The sequence below is a fragment of the Leucoraja erinacea genome, chromosome 33 (genome assembly GCF_028641065.1).
Source record: "Leucoraja erinacea ecotype New England chromosome 33, Leri_hhj_1, whole genome shotgun sequence".
Classification (NCBI taxonomy): Eukaryota; Metazoa; Chordata; class Chondrichthyes; order Rajiformes; family Rajidae; genus Leucoraja; species Leucoraja erinaceus.
The window spans coordinates 3,996,222-4,023,873 of NC_073409.1; the positions used below are offsets into that span (position 1 = coordinate 3,996,222).

At 42.5% G+C, this 27,652-nt stretch overlaps 1 long non-coding RNA gene across 1 annotated transcript in view; it reads right to left on the reverse strand.

Annotated features, from left to right (window-relative positions):
• The window catches only part of LOC129712556 (uncharacterized), a 378,151-nt gene extending 352,845 nt beyond the window's left edge, over positions 1–25,306 (reverse strand). The window contains exons 1-2 of the long non-coding RNA XR_008726088.1: positions 23,364–25,306; positions 22,147–22,301 (exon numbers count right to left, since the gene is read on the reverse strand). This is a non-coding gene — a long non-coding RNA (uncharacterized LOC129712556). The remainder of the gene's footprint in view (positions 1–22,146; positions 22,302–23,363) is intronic.
• Between the last annotated feature and the right edge of the window lie 2,346 nt (positions 25,307–27,652).

The following is a 27,652-nucleotide window of genomic DNA, read 5'->3' on the forward strand; positions in this document are numbered from 1 at the left end:
ATTTGGCCGCAATTACATTTTCTTTTGAGTGCAATAAATCACGTGCGGACGCGCGTGCTTGAATTGAATGGAGGGGCATATGCGTTCCTGCATTCCGTTCGACAACAAGCTGGGCAAAGGACCGGAGCTCACTGGGACTTGGGAACCATGAGCTGGAGCCTTGTATAAACACTGTCCAAGATGACAGCGTTGGCTCATTCACAACCCCATCTGCAGTAGTAGGGGAATCCATTATTTTTATAATCTCCAGGGAGGGTAAGGTCTCTACCATCATTACTTCTAGGGAAATGTAAGTGACTTCACAGCACACCCTAATTTGCTCAGCGTAATTATAGGTCATGCACTCCTTTGTAATTTATAAAACCTTTGTTCTTATCAATAATGAATGGCCATTGCCAAATCATACAACTATAATATTTTTATATTATGAAAATGCTAATGTGTCGCAGCTGAGGCTTATCAGCGGTCAGATGCTCTATTAAATAGTCACCAGTTAGTTCACGCAAATTGGTTATGTTAATGTCCTGCAACTAGAATGTAATACTTGGACAGGATGAGGTTTTGGCAATTAATTTTTTCCAGTCACCAGACAGACAGGCAAATTTATTTTCCCCCACTCTGGGAATAGGCTAAGAGGAGGTGAGGTGGAAAAAGCACTTCAGAGAGATATGTGACCTAATTGAATGCTCTAAATAAAGCAGAAACAATGGGAAGGACTGCATCCTCATTCATTCAGCTGACAATGTTTTGCAACTTAAACCTGTTTTATTAATTATGTTTGACATTTCCTTAATTAGTTTCATTTACATCAAATCAGCCCCGACCAGACTATTGCACCATACATCATTTCCCAGAATCTGCGTACCTACAGAAAGCCATCTCAATTTAATTATACATAAAAAGTGTCTGTGTTATTCTCTGCGAGGGGCTGCGAGAGAGAGCAATGGCTTGTAGTATGAGTGCCATTACTTCTCCCCATTTATCTTTTTTTTCCTACACAACATCAAAATAAAAAAATAAATAAATTGGGCCAAAAGGCTTTGGCATCTTGTGCCCGTTTCCAGTGTGTCATAAAGCATTATCACAAAGGATGTGCTGGAAATGACAAGCATGGAGATTTTAATGTTAGAGTTTATTGTCTGTCACAAGCTGCCGTTATGGTCTTTCAAAACATTGAGCACCTGAGATAAGAATACACCACTAAATTAGGCTGATAGATGGATTGATCTGACAGGCATAAACAGCTGGTGTTGAACAACTTAATCACCCAGTGGGTTTTTTTTACGAATTTGAAAATCTATTGATTCATTTACAATTGAAAAGGATTAAGAAAGAGTCATTGCCTGCGTATAAGTTGTGGAGCAAGGGTGGGGGAAAAAAAACAGGTCAATTAAAAAGTAGTTATTTAATCAAAATTGCTTCTATAGGGTTTTTTTTCGCACGATCTGAAATGAGTTGTTAATGTAGGGAATGGCTTTTCTTTTCATCATTGTTTTAAATTAATTACCATACTGTAGTGCTGTAAAACCTTTGCTATTAAACGCGCACATCATTCAATAAGTAAATCCACTAAAACGTCAAGAAAACAGCAAAATTAATTAATTAATTAAATGAGCTAGTTAGTGTTATTCGGAATTTCAATTGGCTTGCCATTGAGTTAAATTTTCATTTAATGTTATTTTCCATGCATGCTAACAAATGGCTTTGACTTTGGAAATATCCCCATAAACCTCTCTGGCCCAAACTCCAATAAAACCACTTCATCTCTTCCAGCAGGATTTCAGTGCTATTCTCTTCTTTCAAACTCAGTGTTAATGTTCATAAGTGTAGGAAGGAACTGCAGATGCTGGTTTACACTGAAGATAGACACAAAATGCTGGAGTAACTCAGCGGGTCAGGCAGCATCTCTGGAGATAGGGATACCCATTCCTTCTCTCCCAGAGATGCTGCCTGGCCCGCTGAGTTTCTCCAGCAATTTTGTCTAGCTCCCCATTCCTTCTCTCCAGAGATGCTGCCTGGCGCGCTGAGTTACTGCAGTATTTCATGTCTATCTTCTGCTAATGTTCATATGTCTATTTGAAAAATGCTTGGGGTTAATATGTTATGTTATAAAGTCATTACCTGTTCAAGCCTAGTTAATATAATACGTCATTTTGCTTAAAATTGAAATGGGCTGAAATTACTAAAAGCAAATCAAAAACCCGAGCTACATTTTTCACCGCCACAATCTTACAAATGTGAAATTTATGCTATCATTTAGTTTAGTTTTATGTGTAGAGATACAGTATGAAAGCCAATTACTTCATCCCACTAAGTTCACTCCATCTATCGACCACCCATTCACACAAGTTCTATGTTATCTCATTTTCTTCCGGGTTTCGGGCCGAAACGTTGCCTATTTCCTTCACTCCATAGATGCTGCTGCACACGCTGAGTTTCTCCAGGATGTTTTTGTGTGCCTAATCAAGAATCTGTCTGTCTCTGCTTTGAAAAATACCCACTGACTTGGCCTCTACAGCCTTCTTGTGGCAATGAATTCAGCTTACCCAGTGGTAAGAATATTGACTTCTCTAGATCTGGCACCTTCTCGTACCACCTCTGACTAAAGCTCCTTTTAGTGTTATGGTGACTTTCAGTCTGAAGCAGCTGCCTGTCCTGCAGAGTTACTCCAGCATTTGGAGGGGAGGAGTAGTCCATTAGGTCTACTATTCATCTCCCATCAAGCAGTCAATCTATGGAGCGAAGGAAATAGGCAACGTTTCGGGCCGAAACGTCATTACCTGTTCAAGTCGAGTTTTCATTTTTGTATACAAAGGCTTTGAATTAAAACGAAGAGAATAAAGAATCAGTGGTCCTTTTAGTGTTATGGCGCAGTAACATTTGGAGGGGAGTGTCTTAATCTATTCATCTCTCAAGCAGTCAATCTATAAAGTCATTACCTGTTCAAGTCGAGTAATTTCATCAAAGGGAATTAAAACGAAGAGTAAAGAATCAGTGGTCCATTACCAGTAATAGTACTTTCCAATTAATCAGTACGTATGTAGTGACAAAAAAACCCCACCAGCATCAAATCGTTTGCTGCAGTCTATGTTACAGACACACTTTTGTAGGTGACATGATAATGTTGTAAATGAGAAAGTAAACTTACATGGGCAACAGTAGCTGTGGATATTCAGATCATTTCATTGTTCATTCATGCTCATCAGCTTCCACGATGGATTACCATGTTTCTATATACAATTACATTTCAGAAGTGTCAGGTTAAATAACAGAATGTAAGATTGTATTAATACAGCTCTGAATGTACTAACACAATCTTCAAGGAAAACGGCACAGCAATGAATACGATCCAAATGAAGGAACTCAACCGAGATGACATTTATTTTATTAGCATTTTAATCTACAATTCAAAAGGGTTCATCATAGAGTGATACATCGTGGAGGCAGGCCCTTCGGCCCAACTTGCCCGCACCAGCCAACATGTCTCAGGTACACTAGTCCCACCAGCCTGCGTTGGTCCACATCCCTCCAAACCTGTCCTATCCATGTACTTGTCTAACTGTTTCTTAAATGTTGGGATAGTCCCTGCCTCAACTACCTCTTTAGGCAACTTGTTCCATACACTCACCACTCTTTGTGTGAAAAAGTTACCCCTCAGATTCCTGTTAAATCTTTTCCCCTTCACCTTGAACCTATGTCCACTGGTCCTCGATTCACCTACTCTGGGCAAGAGGCTCTGTGCATCTGTTCCTCTCATGAGATGAAGCACATTGCAAATGGACAGATGCAAGATTTATCTAAATCTTAATCATTTAATTTTTCCACATTCAGAGTTTATGAATTATTTTAAAACATTTGATAACAAGACTTGCTTATATTACAACCAACATTTTGAGATTTATTAATTTTTAAATAATTAACATACATTAGAGAGCTAATGCGGTGTGTGATATTAATCTCTGGATAATAAAAGTCCTTGTGATTATTTTGGTGGCTATTTATTCATATCTAAGAGAAGCCTGTGGGTATCACCTGTTAACATTCCACAGCCAGCAAGCACGGCATCCGGAGGCTGCAGCAAATCGTCTGATCAGCAGAGAAGGTTGTTGGCTGCAACCTTCCCTCCATTGACGAACTGTACACTGCAAGGGCCAGGAAGCGAGCGGGTAAGATCATCTCTGACCCCTCTCACCCTGGCCACAAGCTCTTTGAATCACTTTCCTCTGGAAGGCGACTCCGGACTGTCAAAGCTGCCACAGCCAGACATAAAAACATATTTTTTCCACGAGTAGTAGCTCTACTCAATAACCAAAAATCTGTAGCCTCCATTTGCTCTGGTATTTTATTTAATTCACATGTTTAATCAATAATGTTTTATTATTAATGTTTAATGTTTTATGTGTCATTCCTAACTGTCACTGTATGTCATGTGTTTAAGAAGGAACTGCAGATGCTGGAAAATCGAAGGTAGACAAAAGTGCTGGAGGAAACTCAGCAGGTGCAGCAGCATCTATGGAGCGAAGGAAATAGGCAACGTTTCTATAGGAAACGTTCTGTAGGAATCTATATCTTTTGCCCGATGGGAGATGGGTACCTGGTACATGATGTATCTATGTACATGTCCAGGTGTCATTTAAGTGCTGTTATAGTACCTGCCTCAACTACCTCATCTGGCAGCTTGTTCCATATACCCACCTCTCTCTGAGAGAATAGGTTGCCCCTTAGGTTCCCCTCACCTTTAACCTATGTCCTCTGGTTCTTGATCCCTCTTAGTTTCCCCAGCCCACCGAGTCCGCACCAACCAACGTTCCCCGCACACTACCCTACACACAAAATGGACAATTTTAAATACTGTATATACCATGCCAATTAACCTACAAACCTGTATGTCTTTGGAGTGTTGGGGAAACTGAAGATCTCGGAGAAAACCTACGCAGGTCACGGGGAGAAAGTACAAACTCCGTAAAGGCATCACCCGTAGTCGGGATCGAACCCGTGTCTCTGGCGCTGTAAGGGAGCAACTCTCTTAATTTCCACTTCAAACATTGTCCATGAACTTCGATTAAAAAAAAATGAGTTCAACCTCAGAACAATTCACACGTGGTTAAACCGTAGAATGCATATTTAAACTCCAGCCACCAAAAGCCATTAGCACATTATTATTGTTATGGTCTTAAAAATAACTAATCATCCCATTTACTGAACTTGAACTCTGAATTCAGTACTAATCTTCGACAACAATTAACGCACCAAATGGAAGCTAAATTTATCCATTATTTCATGTACTGCTTTCCACTCTAAAAGGAAGGTACTTTTTTATTTGACCTAGTTTTTCTAAAAGTTATGAGCACACGCATCTGAAGTTAGCTACTTGCAGCAACGTGGGCGACAGTAGGTGACTCTTGCCAGTGGAAGTGAGGGCTGGTGCAGAACCAGATAAAAGGAACTAAGAACCACAGGACATAGGTTTGAGGTGACGGGAAGCTGAGGGTCAACTTTTTCTCCCAGAGGGCGGTGGGTAAATGGAATGAGCTGCCAGAGAAGGTAGTTGAGCCCAAAATGATGTTTCTCTAGCACTGGAAGCCTGAGAAGATCATACCTTAAACAGGGGGGTCTAGACCCAAAACGTCACCCATTCCTTATCTCCAGAGATGCTGCCTGTCCTGCTGAGTTACTCCAGCTTGTTGTGTCTATTTTCCCTTAAACAATAATTAGATCCCGACGACGGGTGCTGTCTGTACGGAGTTTGTACGTTCTCCCCGTGACCTGCGTGGGTTTTCTCTGAGATCTCTGTTTTACTCCCACACTCCAAAGACTTACAGTTTTATAGGTTAATTGGCTTGGTAAATGTAAACATTTTCCCTAGTGTGTGCTGGATAGTGTTAATGTGCAGGGATCGCTGGTCAGCGCGGACCCGGTGGGCTGAAGCGTCTGTTTCCATGCTGTATCTCTAAACTAAACTAAATATATGTTGTGAATCACTTAATGCAAGACTACTGATGATATGAGTATATCCAAGTGGCACAGAGGTACAGTCGCTGCCTCACAGCACCAGAGACCCGGGTTCGATTTTGACTGTGTGTGTGCTGTCTTAATGGAGATTGTAGGTTCACCCCGTGACCACGTGGGTTTTTCTCCGAGTGCTCCGGTTTCCTCCCACACTCCAAAGATGTGCAGGTTTGCAGGTTAATTGACTTCTGTAAATTGTCCACAGTGTGTTGAATAGAATGAAAGTATGGGGTGATCGCTGGTCGATGCCGACTCTGCCTGTTTCCACTCTGTGTCTCCAACCTGAGCTAAAACTAACCTACACAGGTTCTTAATTTGTTGATTTTTAGCAGATAAGATTGGAGTCACAGGTTCAATAGAATGAATGTTGGGATCTCTGCCCTGGAGCTTGGCTCCAGACCCGAGTAGGTAATAATAATGTGCCATCAGTAGAAAATAGTACAATGATAGCCATTATTCCAACTGCTTCTGACTGTAGCTCTAACATGAACGTCTACCAACTAATTCCTTCAAGATGTAGTGCCCATCCTACAGTATATGACCACTTGCCAAAAGAAAGCAATCATTTGCTGTAAATGCAGCACAGATTGCAGTAAGTGAAATGTTACCGCTGTAATTTTATCAATGTTATATTTACAATGTTAGTTTAGAGAGGGGACGTCAGGGGGGGGGCGGTGAAATGAGGACATCGGACCATGACTATGGAACTGATGCGCTATAAAGTTAAGAACAATATCATCAATAGATGAAACACTCGATATTCTGCCCTTTGTATCTTGCACTATGCTCCATCTGTTGCTCTTGACTTTGATCGTATCTATGTAGGGTATATCTGACCAGTTTGGACTGCATGCAATACAAGGTCTTCACTGTACTTCACTTCAGTAATTGTAACAAATATAAACCTAAAAGTAAAATTAAACCCAAGACAAACTGGCAGGGGTCAGGTAATATTAACCTGTTTCATTTAATATGGGTACCGGCTCTGTACGATATGATCCTAATTTCAGCAAGACCAAATAATTAAGGTCAGAGAGATGGAACCAAAGTTCGATGATGTTGAATACCTGCATTTAAAGAGATCTCAGAGATTCAGTCACTGCCAATTCCAACAAAACGATGAAATTACCCCCAAATTATGTTTTAGTTTTAGAGGTAGATAAAAATGCTGGAGAAACTCGGCGGGTGAGGCCGCATCTATGGAGCGAAGGAATAGGCGACGTTTCTTCAGTCTGATGAAGGGTCTCGACCCGAAACGTTGCCTATTCCTTCGCTACATAGATGCGGCCTCACCCGCTGAGTTTCTCCAGCATTTTTGTCTACCTTCGATTTTTCCTGCGTCTGCAGTTGTTTCTTAAACTTTTAGTTTTCGAGATACAGCACGGAAACAGGCCCTTCGTCCCACCTCATCCACGCCGACCAGCGATCTCTGCACATCATCCCATACACATTGGGGAAAATTTACATTTATACCAAGCCAAATAAACTACAAACCTGTTCTTTAGAGTGTGGGGGGGGGAAAACCGGAGCACACATGGGCGGGGGATGGAATTTAATGGGTGTTGGGGGGGGGGGGGGGGGGGGGGGGGGGGGGAATGATGCGTTTTGACTCTTATCCTTGTTGGGGTTCATGTGAATTTGAAACAGAAATCTTGACATTTTTATTATCCTGTGTATTTCTGTCCTTTATGCCCACGAATTAACCTGTTCAATGCCATGTTTTATTTCTAGCACTGTTGGCCATGACCCAAGTAATAATCAGGGGTGGCACTGAACAGGTTAAATCATGGATTGAATGCTGTTAAAGCAATCAGCGAAACCCCACGCAGGTCACGGGGAGAATGTACGATCTCGGTACAGACAGCACCCGTAGTCAGGATCGAACCTGGGTCTCAACATCTGCAGTTCCTTGTGTCTACAACTTAAAGCATATTGGAATCCGTGCCACGGGAGATTGATGCTAAGTTAAGGAACATGGAAAACGTCTGACACCAACTTGGCACGGACCTCTTTGCAAAACCTGGATCTCATTCTTTCCAGCAGGAAAATGGGCAACTCCAGTAGCATTTGTGGATTTAACAATGATATGGCATTTGAAGGCTGACAATCAATTTCTAACACGGCACCTCACAAGATACTCTGTCACTCCACTGACACCTTTGCCGTTCATGTCCACTACTCTACTGGGACTGCAGTGTTTCTCAAAATTAGTACGGATTTCAGGGGTTATGGGGAGAAGGCAGGAGGACGGGCTTGAGAGAGAAAGATAGATCAGCCCTCTTCAGCCTCTGCTGCCACAGTTTTCCACTGAATGCATCACGTACAGAGGCTGAACAGTCAGAACTTACGTGTTTGAGTGCGCCTGTATGTCTGTATGAGAGATACAGCATGGAAACAGGCCCCTCGGCCCATCGAGTCCATGCTGACCATCAATCTCCACGTACGCTAGCACTATCCTACACACTAGGGACAATTTACAATTTACAGAAGCCAATTAACCTACATACCTGTAGGTCTTTTAAAGTGTGGGAGGAAACTGGAGCACCCGGAGAAACCCCACGCAGGTCACGGGGAGAACGTACAAACTCCGTACAGACAGCAGCCGTAGTCGAGATCAAACCCGGGTCTCAGGCAGGTAATGCAGCAGGTCTACCCACTGTGCCACTGTGCTGCCCAACGTTTAATTTAAGTTAGACAGATACAAAATGCTGGAGTAACTCAGCGGGACAGGCAGCATCTCTGGAGAGAAGGAATGGGCGCCTTTTCGGGCCTTGATTCTTCTTCAGAAGTTTAGTTTAGAGATACAGCGTGGAAACAGGCCCTTCGGCCCACTGAGTCTACCCCAAGTTGCTCTACCAGCTGTGCTAATGTGTTGCCCAGAGTTTGAGCAATTTGTTACAAGAAAGCTCCAAAAAGCATCTGTAAAAGTTTCATTACTCTATGCAATAAGTACAGTTTGACTTTGCCATTGTAAATCAGAAACCTGGATAATATGAAAAAGTTATGAAAAAGGATAACTTCAGACTGTATGAAATACCATGGGATATTCACTAATAATGGGAATGCAGGCTGCTCACAGATCTGCTGTATATTGAATTTCTAGTATTATTTACCTAGGGATGTCCGCCACACTTCAGGTATAATTTCAGGACACGGCCAGGTTTATGGATAGGCCACCTTCAGGCAGATCAGAAATAAATAATATGTAAACTGGATTTGTGCTTGACTTAAGTCGATTATAGTTTTAGTTTAGAGATAGAGATACAGCATGGAAACAAGCCCCTCAGTCCACCGACCACTAGTTCTATGTTATCCCACTTTCTCATCCACTCCCTACACAAAAGGAACAGTTTTACAGAGGGCCGATTAACCTATAAACCCACGTTGCTTTGACATGCGGGAGGAATCCAGAGCACCCAGAGAAAAGTCATAGTCACAGGGAGAACATGCAAACTCCACAAAGACAGCACCCGTGGTCGGAATCAAACCCGGGTCTCTGGTGTCATGAGACAGCAGTTCCAGTTCTACCAGGTGCACCGCTGTGCTGGCCGCTTAAAATTGTTGCCCCTCATTTGGACTGACAAAACCAAAGTAAATTAACAAAATATCTATGCCCTTATATTCTGTCTCATTGTTAGTAATTCCACCTGCAAGTAATATAATGTAGATATGGGCACAAGGAAGCTTGCTGCCTTCGTTTCCCTAGCTTCAGACTTAGAAACATAGAAACATAGAAAACAGGTACAGGAGTAGGCCATTCGGTCCCTTCGAGCCAGCACAACCATTCAATATGATCATGGCTGACCATCCAAAATCCTGCTTTCTCCCAACATCCCTTGATTCCGTTATCCCTAAGGGCTAAATCTAACTCTCTCTTGAAAACATCCAGTGAATTGGCCTCCACTGCCTTATGTAGCAGAGAATTCCACAGATTCACAACTCTCTGGGTGAAAGGTTTTTCCTCATCTCAGTCCTAAATGGACGACCCATTATTGTTCAACTGTGACCCCAACTTCGGTAATATGTTTCCTGCATCTAGACTGTCCAATCCCGTTAGAATTTTATATGTTTCTGCCGTTCCACTTTATCTACTCGTTCTCTTTCTTTCTTCTTTATTCTTCACGCATCTGCCCTTAAAAACTAAACTAAACTGGTTGTGTTGAAAGTTTAGAGATACAGCGCGGAAACAGGCCCTTCGGCCCACCTAGTCCTTGCCGACCACACACTAACTCTATCCTATGCACACTAGGGGACAATTTACAATTTTACCAAGCCAATTAACCTACAAACTTGTACGCCTTTGGAGTACAAGTGTGGGAGGAATGAGATTCCAGAGATCCCAGAGAAAGCCCACAAAGGTCACAGGGAGAACATACAAACTCCATACAGGCAGCACCCGTAGTCAGGATCGAACTCGGGTCCCTGGCGCTGTAAGGCAGCAGCTCTACCGCTGCGCCACCGTGACCGCCCTGACCCCTTTAGTGCCATTCCTTAACTGCTCGTGGGCCGTGGGAGGAATGAAATTGAACAGTTCAGCTGGCCTTTCTGCAGCGATTGGAGATTAAGAAGGAGCCTCCGCTGTGTCTTCTGCGCATCAGAAATAACGTACATTGTAGGCTGCGTTCACTTTAATTGAGACCTCATCCAGTTGTCAAAGGCAGAGCAGTGGAGCTCACCCTGGCCCTTCAGAAATCGAGAGAGAATTAGCTATTTTTAGATGATCTTGACATCAAAAGTGTTTGAAGCAGAAGCCTGACCGAAGCAAAGGAGGCAACTTAACTTGGTCCCTCATTTCCATCTTGCGAATACCTTATGGAAAATTCTCCCAGGAATTGCATGGCACGCATTCTTGAAGCTCTCCCTGCCTGTGTGTTATCTGTGTTAGTAGTGTTTCCCAGTGCACAGTGAGAAGGCTGTACAGAAGTGCATACAAAAGAAACCTCTGCTGATTCACTGATTAGATTCAGTAGGTTATCTGTGTCAGCTTGTAGCCGAGATGAAGCCTCCCATTGCCTCTAGAGGACAGCTTACTTCTTATAACACGGTATACCAGCCTGAATAAATATGGATTTTAAGCAATTCTAGAGCCAACGAAAATCACAGTAATTCTCTCATTTTTAAACATATAATGTATGACTCATTCTCATAAAAATTTATATATCCATTCTCTGCTTTAATTTACGACCAACCTTGAGGCTGATATTATGTGAACATTAATAAAATGCTTGTAGATCAAAAAACATTACATTTTTGCATTCGCTGATATTATTTCATAACAGTCTAAATTGTGTAATATTCTGCTTAATGTACATTCTTGACAGCAGTCCGTCTCATAACAACGACAACCAAAGAACACATTAGAAAACTACATATTGTCTTAATCATTATAACAATTTAGATTTCCTTTATTAAATTTAATTAATTTTTAATGACCAGTTCTGCACTATGTCACTTAATATGCTATAAGTTCGGTACTTTCTTCATTTTTCAGTTTATTCAGATCATTAATAAAGGTAATGTTATGTTTTTTTTTTCAATCATCATTGTTCTTGATCATTCAATTCACATCTTATTTAATTTCTGCCAAATACTGATGCAGTGACTAATTCTCACAGCTTAAATTTTGATATTGGCAAAGAAAATATTAAAACATTTATAAGATTAGATTTTACAGCAAAACGGTTCAGTTTTGCAACTTGTCCAGTGCCCATACCTGTGTAGGTTGGAGAATCTGAATTCAATGGGTGCTTTCATTGTCACATGTACAACTGCACAGTGAAATACTTTTTACATATTTACATATGCGGGCACTATTTACACATGTTTTTGCGTCATTTCCAAAGTCCGGTTCGCCTGCGCGCTCAATCTAATGGAGCACTTCCTGATCCCGGTCAGCCCTAGGCTCTTGCAGGGCCTTCCTCCGTACCCTTCATCCACAGCAGCCCATGAACCCAGACCATCACACAAACCAACTCGCCTTCCATTTACAACTCACGGTGCCACGGTGAGGCCAGCAGTATAATCAAGGACCAGTCGCACGCACCGTGGACACTCCATCTTCTCCCTTCTCTCATCAGGCAAATGCATAAAAGTGTGAAAATGCGCAGCTCCAGATTCAGGGGCAGATTCTTCCCAACTGTTCTAAGACAACTGAATCATCCTACCCACAACCAGTGAGCATTCCTGAACCACTATCTACCTCTTTGGTGACCATCGGACTATCTTTGATCTTTTATCTCTGCTGGCTTTACCTTGCATTAAACATTATTCCCTTATCATGTATCTGTACATGTAAATGGCTCGATTGTGATCTGATATTGTCTTTCAGCTGACTGGGTAGCATGGAGCAAAAGCTTTTCACTGTACCTCTGTACCCGGGTTCCTGGCGCTGTAATGCACCAACTCTACCGCTGGGCCACTGATAAACTAAACTGAACTGAAAAGACATCCCCCTCCTAACACGACGACCTGTGTGTTCCGGGGCTGCCTCCTGTAGCTGATCTTGAAGCCGCTGGAGACATTACTCTGGTTCACCCTCCGTTGGGCCCTTGCTCCTCTATGTCTGTCATCTCCAGCAGCTCCTGCTTTGTGCTACTAATTGTAGGTTTTGTAGCACCGTTCCCGATGTTGTGGGAGACCGGAACCAGGGGCCACAGTTTAAGAATAAGGGCTAGGCCCTTTTGGACTGAGATGAAGAAAAACTTTTTTACCTAGAGAGTTGTGAATCTGTGGAATTCTCTGCCACAGAAGGCAGTGGAGGCCAATTCATTGGATGTTTTTAAGAGATAGTTGGATATAGCTCTTAGGGCTAACAGAACCAAGTGATATGGGGAGAAAGCAGGGACGAGGTACTGATTATGGATGACCAGCCATGATCTTATTGAATGGCGGTGCTGGCTCGAAGGGCCGAATGGCCTTGTCTTGCACCTAGTTTCTGTGGTCAGATATCAGAGGAGAGAAAGCTGTTCCTGATGTCCGTGCCTTCAGGCTGGTGAATCTTCCGCCTGATGTAGCGGGGTGGAGGAATGATATACTGCTAGAAACATCTAGGTAGAGACTAGCAAAACTCATTCCTCATCATAGACTTTCATCTCATCAGTCTCGGCTGGATTTCAACTGCTGTTCAAATGCAGTTTCACAGATACTGACAGCGTTCTGTTACTTTGTTCTGGTGAGGACTTTCCTCCAGTGAATTTAGACATTCAGAGTCAGCAGGTGCATGCACAGGGAAAGGTCATCATTCCGGTATCAACCTTATACATATTTGCATCTCTCATTGGTGGCCACTCAATAATAAAATCAATAACCGGCAGCTAGTCCGAAGGAGGGTCCCAACTTGTCACGTCGTATGTCCATTCCCTCCACGGATGCTGCCTACAGTCTTTGTGTTTTGTCTCAGGATTCCAGCACCTGCAGTTTATTTTATATGTACTAAAGATATTCCTATTCAAAATATTTTTTGAATAAGAAAAATTCCACAGCGCAGCGGGAGAGGTACTGCCTCACGGCACCAGAAACATAGGTTCAATCCCGACTAAGGAAGATGCCTGTGTGGAGTTTGCACGTTCTCCCTGTGACCATGTGGGATGTCTCCCACATTCCAAAGACGCTCAGTTGCGTCGCTTCATTGGCTTCGGTCAATTTTCCCCAGCGTGTAGGATGTGAAACTGGGATAACATAAGAACAAGTGTGAACAGGCGATCGATGGTCGGCGTGGACTCAGTGGGCTGAAGGGCCCGTTTCCACGCTGAGCGTCTAAACTAAACTGCATCTGAATACTTGTTAAAAAATGAAAATGGCTTTTGTGGTGATTGAGAAAAAAACATTAATACTTGGAGCTTGTATTACTAAAAGAATAACAAGTGTGGTAGCCTCTCTTGAGTAATATTTCTAAAAAAGAAGCATTGAGAATAACCATGTTAATGAGCAGTTACTGAAAAAAGCAAAGAATTTGCAAAAATGATGCAGCATACGAACAACAACGGCACTGTATTGATTTAGATTTTTTTTTTGATTAATTGACTCGTCAAACTAATTATGTAGAGTGTTGGTCCTGCTGCTGTGTAATTAAAAGGGAAGTACTGTGTTTTATTTCAGGTTCAGGAGAGCAGGGAGTTGAAATAAAATGATAATCTATGATGAAAAGGACTTGGAGAAAGGTAATGTATGCTCTGAAGGTCAACTACTCATTAGTCCTCCCAATGGCTAGTAAAAGATAAACACAGTGACTTTGAGAAAGTATACAAAATGCTTGTTTATACAGATGCTAACTGGGTCCTCTGAATGGGAGACATGTATTGAATCACTATTGTTTCAAAGAGACTTAAAGAGCACTGATACAGTTAATTACTTTGCGGCCTTTTCATAAGTTGCTGCTATTTTTCAGTAGGTGAACTTACACAAGTCGCACATGCCAACACAACCTTTCCAATACAGACAAGCTACACCAATACACCAAATCAGTCTGAAGAAGGATCTCAACCCGAATCGTCACCCATTCCTTCTCTCCAGAGATGCTGCCCGTCCCGCTGAGTTACTCTTGCATTTTGTGTCTATCTTCGGTGTAAACCAGCATCTGCAGTTCCTTCCTACACAAGCCTCAAACCTTGCCCACTGTCATAGGTACACAAAAATGCTGGAGAAACTCAGTGGGTGCAGCAGCATCTATGGAGCGAAGGAGATAGGCAATGTTTTGGGCCGAAACCCTTCTTCAGACTGACCACCGTCATGATGAGTACAAGCGAATACCTGGCTTTATTGATTAAATCTTAATCAATCAATATGCTTTTTCGTTCAATAAATTGCCAGATCTATTGCAGCACCAGTGATTATTCAGTGACTGGCGATACCATAAGCCTCAGTGGAGATTGCTAACCAGAAATAAATTGTGTTGACTGTGGTAAATTTGGATTCAACCCAGGCTCCAGAGAAGGAAACTGACTTTATATTCTCCTTAAAATCAAGACAGTAACTATGTCACTGACACAGTACTGCCTAAATAAAGCAAGGACCTATTTTGAACTCAATTGAGAGACACTGCCCCATTTAATGAGTTTTAAGTTAACTTTTTCTTTATTTTCTTTATTAATATACATTTTACTTGTTTTTGTTCGGTCTGGTCATATAATACCAACCCATACTTTATTAATTAACCACCTGATACTTTTTTTCCTGGATAATTAGGTACCCATTAGTTCTAATCAAGTAGTTACTTAATTATTTCAGTAATTAGTCTAATGGACTAGCAAATTGAAGCTTTATCACTTTTGGATACTTAATGTTCTTGGCAGGAAGGATCAGAGGTGTCAGAATTTGTGCTCCAGTAATCAGGCAGAAAAAAACTGCTTGAACAAATAACTAAAGTTGGAAAAATATCGGAGGCAAGTTTTTGATTTCCACCATCTTAACGTCATATGAACACACCAGTTCAACCTGTGCAAAAGATGTTTCACAAGATTCAAATTATTTTATTATCCGTTCATTCTGCTCATCTATTTTACATGTCGTAAAAACATGTTAGAAACAAATTCAATTGGCGAAGCTTTAACGGAGTAAGGATCTGGCCCACTTAGGCGACTCTTTAGGCGACTGCCAGGAACTAGTTTTAATTGAATTCACCTACGACACCTGGCGACAACCTACGACAACACCTACGTCAACCTGTCTCCTCAGATCCTGGTGAACTTCTACCGCTGCACCATCGAGAGCATCCTTACCAACTGCATCACAGTATGGTATGGCAACTGCTCTGTCTCCGACCGGAAGGCATTGCAGAGGGTGGTGAAAATTGCCCAACGCATCACCGGTTCCACGCTCCCCTCCATTGAGTCTGTCCAAAGCAAGCGCTGTCTGCGGAGGGCGCTCAGCATCGCCAAGGACTGCTCTCACCCCAACCATGGACTGTTTACCCTCCTACCATCCGGGAGGCGCTACAGGTCTCTCCGTTGCCGAACCAGCAGGTCGAGGAACAGCTTCTTTCCGGCGGCTGTCACTCTACTAAACAACGTACCTCGGTGACTGCCATTCACCACCCCCCCCCACGGACACTTATTTTTTTTTAAATTCAAATCGTTTGCTATGTCGCTCTTTGCATTTCGTTGTCTCTGAACTGTACACTGACAATGACAATTAAACTTGAATCTGAATCTGAATCTGAATCTACGCCAACCTACGACACCAAAAATTGTCACCACTGTCGCCAAAAATGTTTCAACATGTTGAATATTTTGCGCCAGTCGCCTGTAGTCGCCCAAAAAAAAAAAAAAAGAAAAGAAAAAATCGCCTGAGGGTTAGGCCCATAAAGAACGAGAAGTGGGCATAATAGAAATGATCAGGTTAATCACAATAGTTACAAACAAAGGTGCGGCATGGTGGCATAGCCTAGAGTTGCTGCCTTACAGCGCCAGAGACCCGGGTTCCATCCTGACTACGGGCGCTGTCTGTACGGAGTTTGTACGTTCTCCTGCGTGGGTATTCCCCAGGTGCTCCGGGTTTCTCCCACACTCCAAAGACCTACAGGGTAATTGGCTTGGTAAAATTGTAAACAGTCCCTAGAGTGTGCAAGACTAGTATTAGTGTGTGGGGATTGCTGGTTGGCGCGGACTCAGTGGGTCGAAGAGCCTGTTTCTGCGTTGTATCTCTAAACTAAACGAACTGCTTAATTTCTGTAATGTCTTGGTGTCTATTCATATTTTGAGGGACACGAATAATTATTGGAACAAAACAAAAGTCAGAATTTCAAAGGTAATTTTGTTACATTGTCCCCAAGTTGTTTAGTGTGTAGTAATTTTGCTTCAACAGTTGCAAAATACAAATGATCTGTTAGTAACTATTTGTCTTTTGTGAATATAGTTTCTATTTCATTACGGTGTTTGTTTATTTATTGGCGGTAACTCAGAGCCTGGGGTGATCTAGGAGGGTTGGAATTAGCGAGAATAATATTTACAACCGAGTAATTGTTCCCTCAGACACATTGAACCAAGATAAGGTGGGGCTGAGCTGAGCACAGCTCCACTGGAAAAGCTGTCATCTGCAAGCTCCCTTTCATATCATTTAGTTTAGTTTAGAGATACAGTGTGGAAACAGGCCCTGCTGCACACCGAGTCCTTGCCTACCAGCAATCACCCCGTACACCAGAACTATCCTACACACCAAGGACAATTTACAATTTCATGGAAGTCAATTGACCTTCAAACCTGTACATCTTTGGAGTGTGGGAGAAGACTGGAACACCTGGAAAAACCCACATGGTCACAGGGAAAACATACAAACTGTGTACAGACAGCACCTGAGGTCAGGATCGAACCTGGCTCTCTAAGGCAGCAACTGTACCACCACACCACTGTGCCGCCCTATACCGCCATCTAGGACTTTTATCTCTATGTCTTTGGCTTCAGGTTCATTGAATCTTTCTTCCCACAGTACTAGGGAATATCTCCACAGGTTCAAGGAGACAGATCATCCCCTACATTGCTTCATTCAGATGATAGACGCAAAAAGCTGGAGTAACTCAGCAGGTCAGGCAGCATCTCTCAGGGGGAATAAAAGGAATAGGTGATGTTTTGGATTGAGACCCACCCTCAGAAGTCTGAAGAAGGGCCTCCTCCACCCCAAAAGTCACCTATTCCTTCCCCCCCCCCCCTCCCCCCATTGATGCTGCCTGACCCACTGAGTTACTCTAACTTTCTGTGTCTATCTTTGATGTAAACTGGCATCTGCAGTTCCTTCCCACACGTCTTGACTGCCTCATTCAGGTTGGGCAATAAATGGAGCCTTTAGGAGCAATGTACACTTGGCAAGAACAAACAGACCTTCATGTGAATGAATAAAACATACAACGGCTATTGTAAGCTATCAAGGGCATGGCGTATTAGCAAACCATCAGAGAGTTTCACAGGAGGATTTGGAGTTCAAAGTACAACTGTGTCCAAGACAATAGGCAAAGAAATTACTTTCAGAAATCCATCAATATGGAAAAATACACCTAAGTGTAGTGGGGATGTCTTTTTCCTTCCATTTTATACTGCCACCCACTATCCCTTTGTCCCTTTTGAAGGTATTTGCAGTCTCGCCATTCAATGCATTTGCATTGCTGTTGCTGATCATTGGAAGTGCGGTATGGGATTACAAGAGAAGGCACACATGCCACAACAATGTGCCTCACACACCCGATTATAACACCATGCTTGCCTCTCTCTTTTTAAAGGAAGCCCCATGGAGTTAATCCATTCATCGCAAATGCCAGCCTACAGAGTCGATCCCCCGTGCATGGCCATTTTCCAAATGTATGGGTCTACTTAGAAATGGAATCGACACTTTATCTTGGCAGCTCTGGTCACTGAGCCTCATCTAACATTGCCAGCGAGCTGTGTCGCATAGACTTATCCCCATTATTTTAATAAGGTTAATATAAACTGCCAAATTCAACACAAGCAGAAATGAGCTGTACAAACATTATTTAGGGGGGAAAACTGTCAGGAAAAGGTTTATCAAAGATTTTTTTTAAATCAAAATTGAAAAACAGAAGTTCTTCAATTTTCTTAAATAGTTGTGTAACTTGATTTCACTAGTACAGCAATCAAGTAAGTTCGAGTAAAATTGTTCTTCGGCTTGGTGGCGCAGTGGTAGAGTTGCTGCCTTACAGCGCTTGCAGTGCCGGAAACCCAGGTTCGATCCCGACTATGGGTGCTTGTCTGCATTGAGTTTGTACGTTCTCCCCGTGACCTGCGTGGGTTTTCTCCGAGATCTTCCATTTCCTCCCGCACTCCAAAGACGTACCGGTTTGTAGGTTAATTGGCTTGGTGTAAATGTAAAAATTGTCCCTAGTGTGTGTAGGATAGCGTTGATGTGCGGGGATTGCAAGTCGATGCGGGATTGGTGGGCCGAAGGGCCTGTTTCCACACTGTATCTCTAAACTAAAATTCGCAACCCAACTTCTCGTCTTTTGGCAATGAAGCTCTCCTTCAACAGGATCAAATTTGAAAAATGAGTGATCTGAAAACTCTCATAAGTGGTCTGTAATTTGGTAATGGGCTTCCTCACTAATCAGGATGTCTGACAAACATGCCTAATGGCATCCACTTAGAGCAAATAGTGCTACAAAATAAAAGGCTTTGTGTAACAGAAAAAAGAAACAGTACAAGTTGTGGTAAAAAAGAACAACTGTTAATGTTCAAAATCTGTGAGGAATGCAGAAACAATACGGAAGTCTGTCAACATTTGATGGAAGAATTCACGACACAAAATACGATTCTAACTCCTGACATTTAACAAAATGAAATAGTCACATTTTCTTGTACCGAAAAAAAACGTCTTTCACTTTCTCCGTACCAATAAATATTGAAGACGCGATTCCACAGTTAACTTTATTCTTGCAAATTGTTAAATAAATTTGCCACTTACCTCACATGCAAATGCAAGCAACAGAAGGTGGGACGTTTAATGGTAGTTCCAAAGTCTGTTTTCATGTGGTTTCGCAGTGATAGTGTCAGAAAAATAAAGGAAAAGATAGGCCTGAGATTACGTGGTCCTTTTTCGAGCCTCTCGGCACCATTCGGTTAACGGAACAGCTTTGAAGTGTGGTCACAGGAAAGGCACATAATAGCCAAATCTCCACAGCAAGCTCCCACAATGGACAGTTAATCTATCGACTGACATTGATTGAGCATTAAATATTGGCTGGGACGGTAAAGAAAACAGAGATAAAGTGTGCAAGCATTGTTATCAGGCCGAGTGGAGTATTATATCTGTGGCAGATTTATATCTAGCTCATTTATAAATATATGGAACAACACCTTATCTATCCTTATTCTATAGGCCCATCAGTGCAATCTCCTCTCCAGCAGTTAACATCATTTTGCTGGGAGATTGCTTTAGATATCAGTGTGAAGCCGCAGATTGGTAGATAAGGACCATGGAACATTCAAGCAATCAAATGTCAAGTATTTTCTGACAAACCTCCAGCCATTATGTGAAATATAATCAAACATTAGTTGTGTAGGAAGGATCTGCAGATGCTGGTTTACATTGAAGATAGACACAAAATGCTGGAGTAACCCAGCGGGACAGGCAGCATCTCTGGATAGAAGGCATGGGTGACGTTTCGGGTCAAGACCCTACATCAGACTGCCAAATATTAGTTGTGTTTGGATTTTTTGCTTCTGTAATGACTAAACCGAATACATTCAGATAAAATTAGAAATATCCCTGGAAAAATTACCCTGGAATGATCAATGATGAGATAGATGGACAGATAGATGGATAGATGGATGGATGGATGGACGGATGGATGGATAGATGGACAGATAGATGGACAGATAGATGGACAGATAGATGGACAGATAGATGGACAGATAGATGGACAGATAGATGGACAGATAGATGGACAGATAGATGGACAGATAGATGGACAGATAGATGGACAGATAGATGGACAGATAGATGGACAGATAGATGGACAGATAGATGGACAGATAGATAGATGATTGTCACATATACCGAGGTACAGTGAAATGCTTTGTTTTACATACAATTAGTTTAGTTTAGTTTAGAGATACTGCATGGAAACAGGCCCTTCAGCCCAAGAGTCCACACCGACCAGCGATCCCCGCACACTGGCACTTTCCTACACACACTAGGGACAATTTACACTTATACCAAGTCAATTAACCTATAAACCTGTACGTCTTTGGAATGATGGGAGGAAAAGGGAGATCGCAGAGAAATCCCACACAGGTCACGGGGAGAACGTGCAAACTCCGTACAGACCGCATCGGGATCGACCCTCGTTCTGAACGCGCTGTAAGGCAGCAACTCTACCATTGTGCCACCGTGCCGCCTAGGCAGTAAGTACACAAGTGTCGCCACGTTTTGGTGGTGACACAGTTCCAAAAGTACCCAACACACTAAATAAAGCTGTGAGCTTAATGCCTGTATTTCAAACACAACTGATCAGCACAACAAATGATTTGGGAATTTTGGAATCTTACTGCAAAGGCTGCAATTATGCTAATTAACAATCAATGAATTGCCTAATCATCACACAACTGGACACATTACACACCAGTGGGTTTGTTAACCAGTTGAAGGAAAATGTAATTTCAAAACAATTATTGAAGGAAATAGAGTGATACCGCATGGAAACAGGCCCTTCACCCACCGAGTCCACGCCCACCAGCAATCCCCCTACACTCTAGTTCTTCCCATCTCCTTTGTAAAGGTATGTCCTTTCATTCTGAAGCTGTGGCCTCTGGTCCTGGACTCTACCACTAGTGGAAACATCCTCTCCACATCCACTCTATCCAGGCCTTTCACTATTCAGTAATTTTCAATGAGTTTCCCCCCCCTCATCTTTCTAAACTCCAGCGAGTACAGGCCCAGAGCTTTTCTGGATTATCCGTTTTGCCAGACCATCAGAGGTCACGTTCTGGGGAGGGGGGTTCTGAGATACCGGCCAGCAGTCGGCCGTGGAAATCTGCTATGGGAACGGTTCTGCCGGCTCCGGCCGGGCCAGAGTTCCAGGGTCCTGGCCTCAGGGGGCAAATGGGACCTGTCGATCAGTCGCGGAAGTCCCGATGAGGTCAAGAGCAGCCACCTCAACCGGATTATGCACCACATTTTTCGGCGGGACTCCCGGGGAGCAAGCAGAGATGTCTGGATTAAAGGAGGTGACGGACCATCAGTTGCCAGAAAATCGGAGGTGGAACTGTATATCCAAGGCTATTAGTTCTGTGTTTCACAATATACAGCAACTGTGGCCCAAGGCTCATATGGTCATTAGTGATAAGAGCAGAATTAGGCCATCAAGTCTACTCCACCATTCAATCATTAGGTTAGTTCAGACGTTGCAGCCCAGACCTTCTGGAGATGTACAAAGGGACATTCTGCTTTTGGGTTCATGTGATAGTAGTATTAGGCCATTCAGCCCATCAAGTCCACTCCACCATTTAGTCTGATCTATCTCTCCCCCCTAACCCCATTCTCCAGCCTTCTCCCCATAACCTCTGACATCTGTATAAATCAAGAATCTATCTATCCCTGCCTTAAAAATATCCACTATCTTGGCCTCCGCAGCCTTCCGTGGCAATGAATTCCACAGATTCACAACCCTTAGCTTTCATGGCATGACGCACAATGTACCTGTGAAGGATTCCAAACACGTGGTTTTCTTATCTCCCTTGGGTCATCAGTTGTAGCATTGAACGAGGGGAAATTGTCAACTTTTCAACATTAGATCGCAGTTCTCCGATTCATGGCTCCACTTGCAAATCTGCCCACCTTTCAACCAGGATTCACTGTGCAAGGTTGGGAAAAAATGAGAAGAAAAAATAGAGGGTTTCAAACATAAAGAAGTGTACATACAATGAAACTGATTCAAATCAGTTTCATTTAAAATGGATTGACTTCAATGTCGCAAAAGGTCAAAAGAAAAATCAATTGAAATCATTTCAGTTCTGTACTAGAATTGATTTTGATAAAATTAAACTATCATTGTAGGTGACAGTGAACACACATTTGTGGCCGGGTCCAACTATGACAGATTTTAGAGATTAAATGGTCATAATTTTTCACTGCATGCAGTACAATTCTTCCATAAATGACTGGGTTTGATTTACTTTTAATAAGGAAACCAGCAGTTTTTCTGCAATTCTCACGATGGGCTAACTTCATCCACCCAAGCTGTAAAAATAAATTCCCAATAATTGCAAATTATGCCAAATGAAATAGGTGGTGGCAACATGAGTACCTTTGGAAAGAATTTGCAAGATCTACACAGTCTGGACCACGGGGCAAGATTGAATCTCTGTCTCTGGAACAGTGAGGCAGAAGTTCTACTAAAGAGAGACACAAAATGGTGGAGTAACTCGGCAGGTCAGGCAGCATCTCTGGAGAGAAGGAATAGGTGACGTTTCAGGTCGGGGTCTTCTTCAGATCTGAAGAAGTGTCTGGAGCCCAAACGTCACCTATTCCTTTTCTCCAGAGATGCTGCCTGACCCGCTGAGTTATTCCAGCTTTTTGTATCTATCTTCGGTGTAAACCTGCATTTGCAGTTCCACTAAAGCACCATTGTACTGTCCCCTACATTTGAATCTTTGTAATAGTTCTGATATTTCAATCTTACTTTTGCCAAAATGATAACAAAATGACAATTGCAGGGATAGGAAAGGCTCAGAGAGAAAATGGTCAGATGTTGGCATGTGGAACTAGTTTAGGTTAAATTTAGTTTAGAGATACATTGTGGAAACGGGTCGTTCGGCCCACCAGGTCCACACCGACCAGTGATCACTAACATTATCCCACACGCACACACTCGGGAAAATTTATAATTTTTAACCAAAGACAATTAACCGACAAACCTGTACGCCTTCATAGTGTTGGAGGAAACCGGAGAAAACCCACGCGGTCATGGGGAGAACGTACAGACAGTACCCGTAGTCAGGTTGAACCTGGATCTTTGGTGCTGTGAGGCAGCAACTCTACCACTGCGCCACCGTACTGCCCTGAAATAAATCAGATTAAAATCCCACTTTAGTAATCTCCAATCATAAATATATATCCATCTATTCTCCAATTCAATTCAATTCAATTCAACTTTATTGTCATTGCACAAATACGAGTATAGGTACAACGAAATGCAGTTTAGCGTCTGGTCATAGTCATAGTGCAAGATAGTAGAAGTAAAAATAAAAATACAAAATAAGCATACAATAAAAATAAAAAATACTGGTTAACAATGTGCGGATTGTGGATGAATTAAACTGGTACATAGGCAAATAACTGTTTACAAATGGGAGAGTCTAAAGATAGCTAGCGACGGGACTGTGAGTTCAGCAGTGTAATGGTGTTGTTGAAAAAGCTGTTCCTCAGCCTGCTTGTGCGAGACCTGAGGCTCCTGTACCGCCTCCCTGATGGGAGGAGGGCAAATAGTCCATGGTTAGGGTGAGAGGGGTCCTTGATGATTTTCCCGGCCCGTCTCAGACACCGTTTTTGGTGGAGGGCATCCATGGCAGGGAGCGGGGCAACAATGATGTGATACTATCCGGGCAAAAATCTCCATGGACTCCAAGTACATTAGGTAGGAAAACTCCAATGGGATGAAAGGTTCAATTACACAGCTGGTAATAGCCTAGGTTTAAACAATTACCACCCAAATATTAAAATAGTTTTCACTTTTAATTTATAGTTGACCTGTCACCTCCCTTGAGTTTTTCAGTGGTCCCAGTGTATGAATAGTTTGGCTGCCTTGTTGTAACCCGAGTGTCTTCAATGACTCAACACAAAAACTTTAAAGCCGACCAGCTTCGATGTCTGATTTTAGGCATGATAGTTGTTCAGAGAAGTCTTCAGCTGTCTATTTAGACCGCAGACTATTTAAATCAAAGCAGGTGGCTTCTTTATATTCACACCCAAAACACAAAGTGCTGGAGTAACTCATCAGGTCAAGCAGCATCTGGTGGTGTGAAAGGACAGGAGATGTATGAGGTCAGTTGGAGTCTGAAGAAAGGTCCTGATCCAAAACGTCACCTGTACGTTTCCTTCTAAGAGCCTGAAAAAGGGTTCCCCGATCCAAAACATTGCCTGTCCATTCCCTTCACAGATGCTGCCTGACCCGTTGAGTTACCCCAGAACTTTGTGCTTTGCTCAGGATTCCAGCATCCACAGCTCCTTGTGTCTCTCCTTTCTATTCACACCGGCACTTTGAGACATTTTTTTGGTCTGAAAATATGGCCACTTTGGTGGCTTCTTTTGTTTCAATACATTGGAAGTGTGGCTTCAATAAAAGATGGCTTCCATTTCCATGCACAGCAACTTGGGAGTTGATGATCAGATTGAGAGAGAGACAGAGAAAGACACAGAGAGGTACAGTCCACCACCTTGGATACTTATAGTTAGGGGTAAATATGCTAGGGAGTACGTACAAACTCCGTACAGACAGCACCCATAGTCAGGGTCAAACCTGGGTCTCTGGTGCTGTAAGGCAGCAACTCCACCACAGATCATTAGATGGTATTGGCTACCTTTTTAAGTCAGTGCCTCTTACAGATCCTTTCAATAGTGGGAGATATTCCAAAATTATGTATTACAAAATTAGACCAGTGCTCAGTGCAATATTAAATATCATTCTGATCCCAGAGATCGCTCATTACTAAGGGAACATCCACCAGTTTCATATTTTTGTTGACCATCACCATCTTCTGAGTAAAATAATAGTTTAAGAAAGAACAACATGGTTGAGATTTGCTAAAGATGGGCACAAAGTGTTGGAGTAAAGGGCCTGTCCTACTTTCCCAAGCTGGTCACGAATTCTCCCGAGTTTTCCCCTTGATTCAAACTCGGAGAATGTTCGTAAGAGTCCGTAGATATATCGTAGCGGCTCGTTATGTCAGCCGTAGGTATTCGGGGCATTAAATGGTGCAATTTTTCTCCTCCTGACTATCTTTTTACTCGTGGGCATTTTTGTGTCATGCTGGAAAAAACGTCCTGACTTACCTGATGCCCCGAGTACCCACGGCTGACATAACGAGCCGCTACAATATATCTACGGACTCCTAAGGACCCGTTACGAACATTCTCCGAGTTTGAATCAATGGGAAAACTCGGGAGAATTCGTGAGCAGCTCGGGAAAGTGGGACCGGCCCTTAACTCAGCAGGTCAGGCAGCAGCTCTAGAGGACATTGATGGTCGACGTTTCAGGTCGGGACCCTTCTTCGGACGAATGTCCCAGTATCCGCAGTTCCTTGTTGTTACAATATGAGATTTGCTCAGTTACATTTATTCCATTTACAAAGGCCAGATCACAATCTTAACTTTGTAGTTGTCATGGGGAAAATAAAGTAACATTTACAATGAAGTATTGTTTGTCTAAATGCTTAGGAAACAGATTATGTTAAATGAGAAGCCAAATAATTTTCCCGACAAATATTTATCCACGCATAATCTTGTTGGTTTTAAAGAATGGAAAAGGAGCCTATTAATGTTTCTTAATGGTGTGTTTCATATCTCTTATTTTGAAAGGTGGAGTTAAATCCTGGAGTATAATTGCAGGTCTGATTATTTCGATACCACAATCAATTCTGCAACACACAGATAAATATGCAAAGATAAATATAACTGAACGAGCCTCAATAATTAAGACGAAAACAACATGTCACACTGATTTGGTAAAATGCCACTACTTTCCTATTTAATGAGCATTTCTAAGTTTAAATTTGTTTTGCAATTAGCATGCGATTTGTAAGCAATGTAAAATTATCGTCGGTGGAGACCCAGGTCTTTATGCAGTAATTCCACTGGAAACATGCTCAAAAAGAGACCCTTTCACCTTTTTCCACCCTTCAGATGGTGTAGGTGGATAAAATTGCTGGAGAAACTCAGCGGGTGCGGCAGCATCTATGGAGCAAAGGAAATAGGCAACGTTTCGGGACGAAACGTTGCCTGTTTCCTCCGCTCCATAGATGCTGCCGCACCCGCTGAGTTTTTCCAGCAACTTTGTCTACCTTCGATTTTCCAGCATCTGCAGTTCCTTCTTGAACACTTCAGATGGTGTAGGTCTGGAGGCCACCAAGCATTTCAGGAGACATAAGGTAGACACAAAATGCTGGAGTAACTCGGCTGGTCAGACAGCATCTCCGGAGGAAAAAAAGGATAGGTGTCGTTATGGGTTGAGACCCTTCCAATCAATCAATCAATCAATCAATCAATCAACCTTAATTGTCATCTTGCAAAGCAACAGTTGCACAGTGCAAAATGAGAAGACGTTTCCCAGGGAATACCGGAGCATCGCACATGAAACTTAAAACATTTCACACATAATAACAGTAAAAACAATCCAGTTCCTGATGAAACAGTATAAATAGTTAAAAGCAGGTAAAACACCAACATTAAAATACAGTAAAACCAATCATTAAAATGTCCAGGGCAACTGATTTGAGTGGCCAGTGCCAGAGTTCTTAAAATGTCAGTGCAAAGCCGCAGAATCAGGTGACTGCGAGTACAGAGTGACTGTTTAGCAGCCTCACAGCCTGTGGCAGGAAGCTGTTTAGCAGTCTTGTAGTCCGGGCTTTGAACGTCCCGACCCAAAACGTCACCCATCCTTTCTCTCCAGAGATTCTGTCTGATCCGTCAGATTACTCCAACACTTTGTGCCTATCTTTGGTATAAACCGGCCTCTGCAGTTCAATCTACAATTCAGAAGACAATCTTGTTCACCGATCATAAATTATCACACTTGATCTATTAAATGACTTAAAACAGATCTAGAGACTAGGACATATCTGGCTCAGTACATTCATGCACTGACCAGCATGTTAATCAGTAAGGCAGTAGGCGGCTGACTAAAAGAGACACAAATGTTGGAGTAACTCAGCGGGTCATGCAGTATTTATGCCAGTACATGGATAGGTGATGTTTCATGTCAGGACCCTTGCTCTGTGTGGGTGGTTTAACTTCACTGAGGACAGCTTTTGGATTATTAAATGTAATCTAGTATGAGGATAGGGTTAGCTTGAACCTCTGCACTACATTCGTGTTTTATGACAGAGTAGACAATGTGCCGAATGGTCTACTCCTGCTCCTATCACTTATGAAGAAAATGCATGACTTCACTCCCTTCCAATCCACGTACCTCTCTCCTCCTTCCCACCCC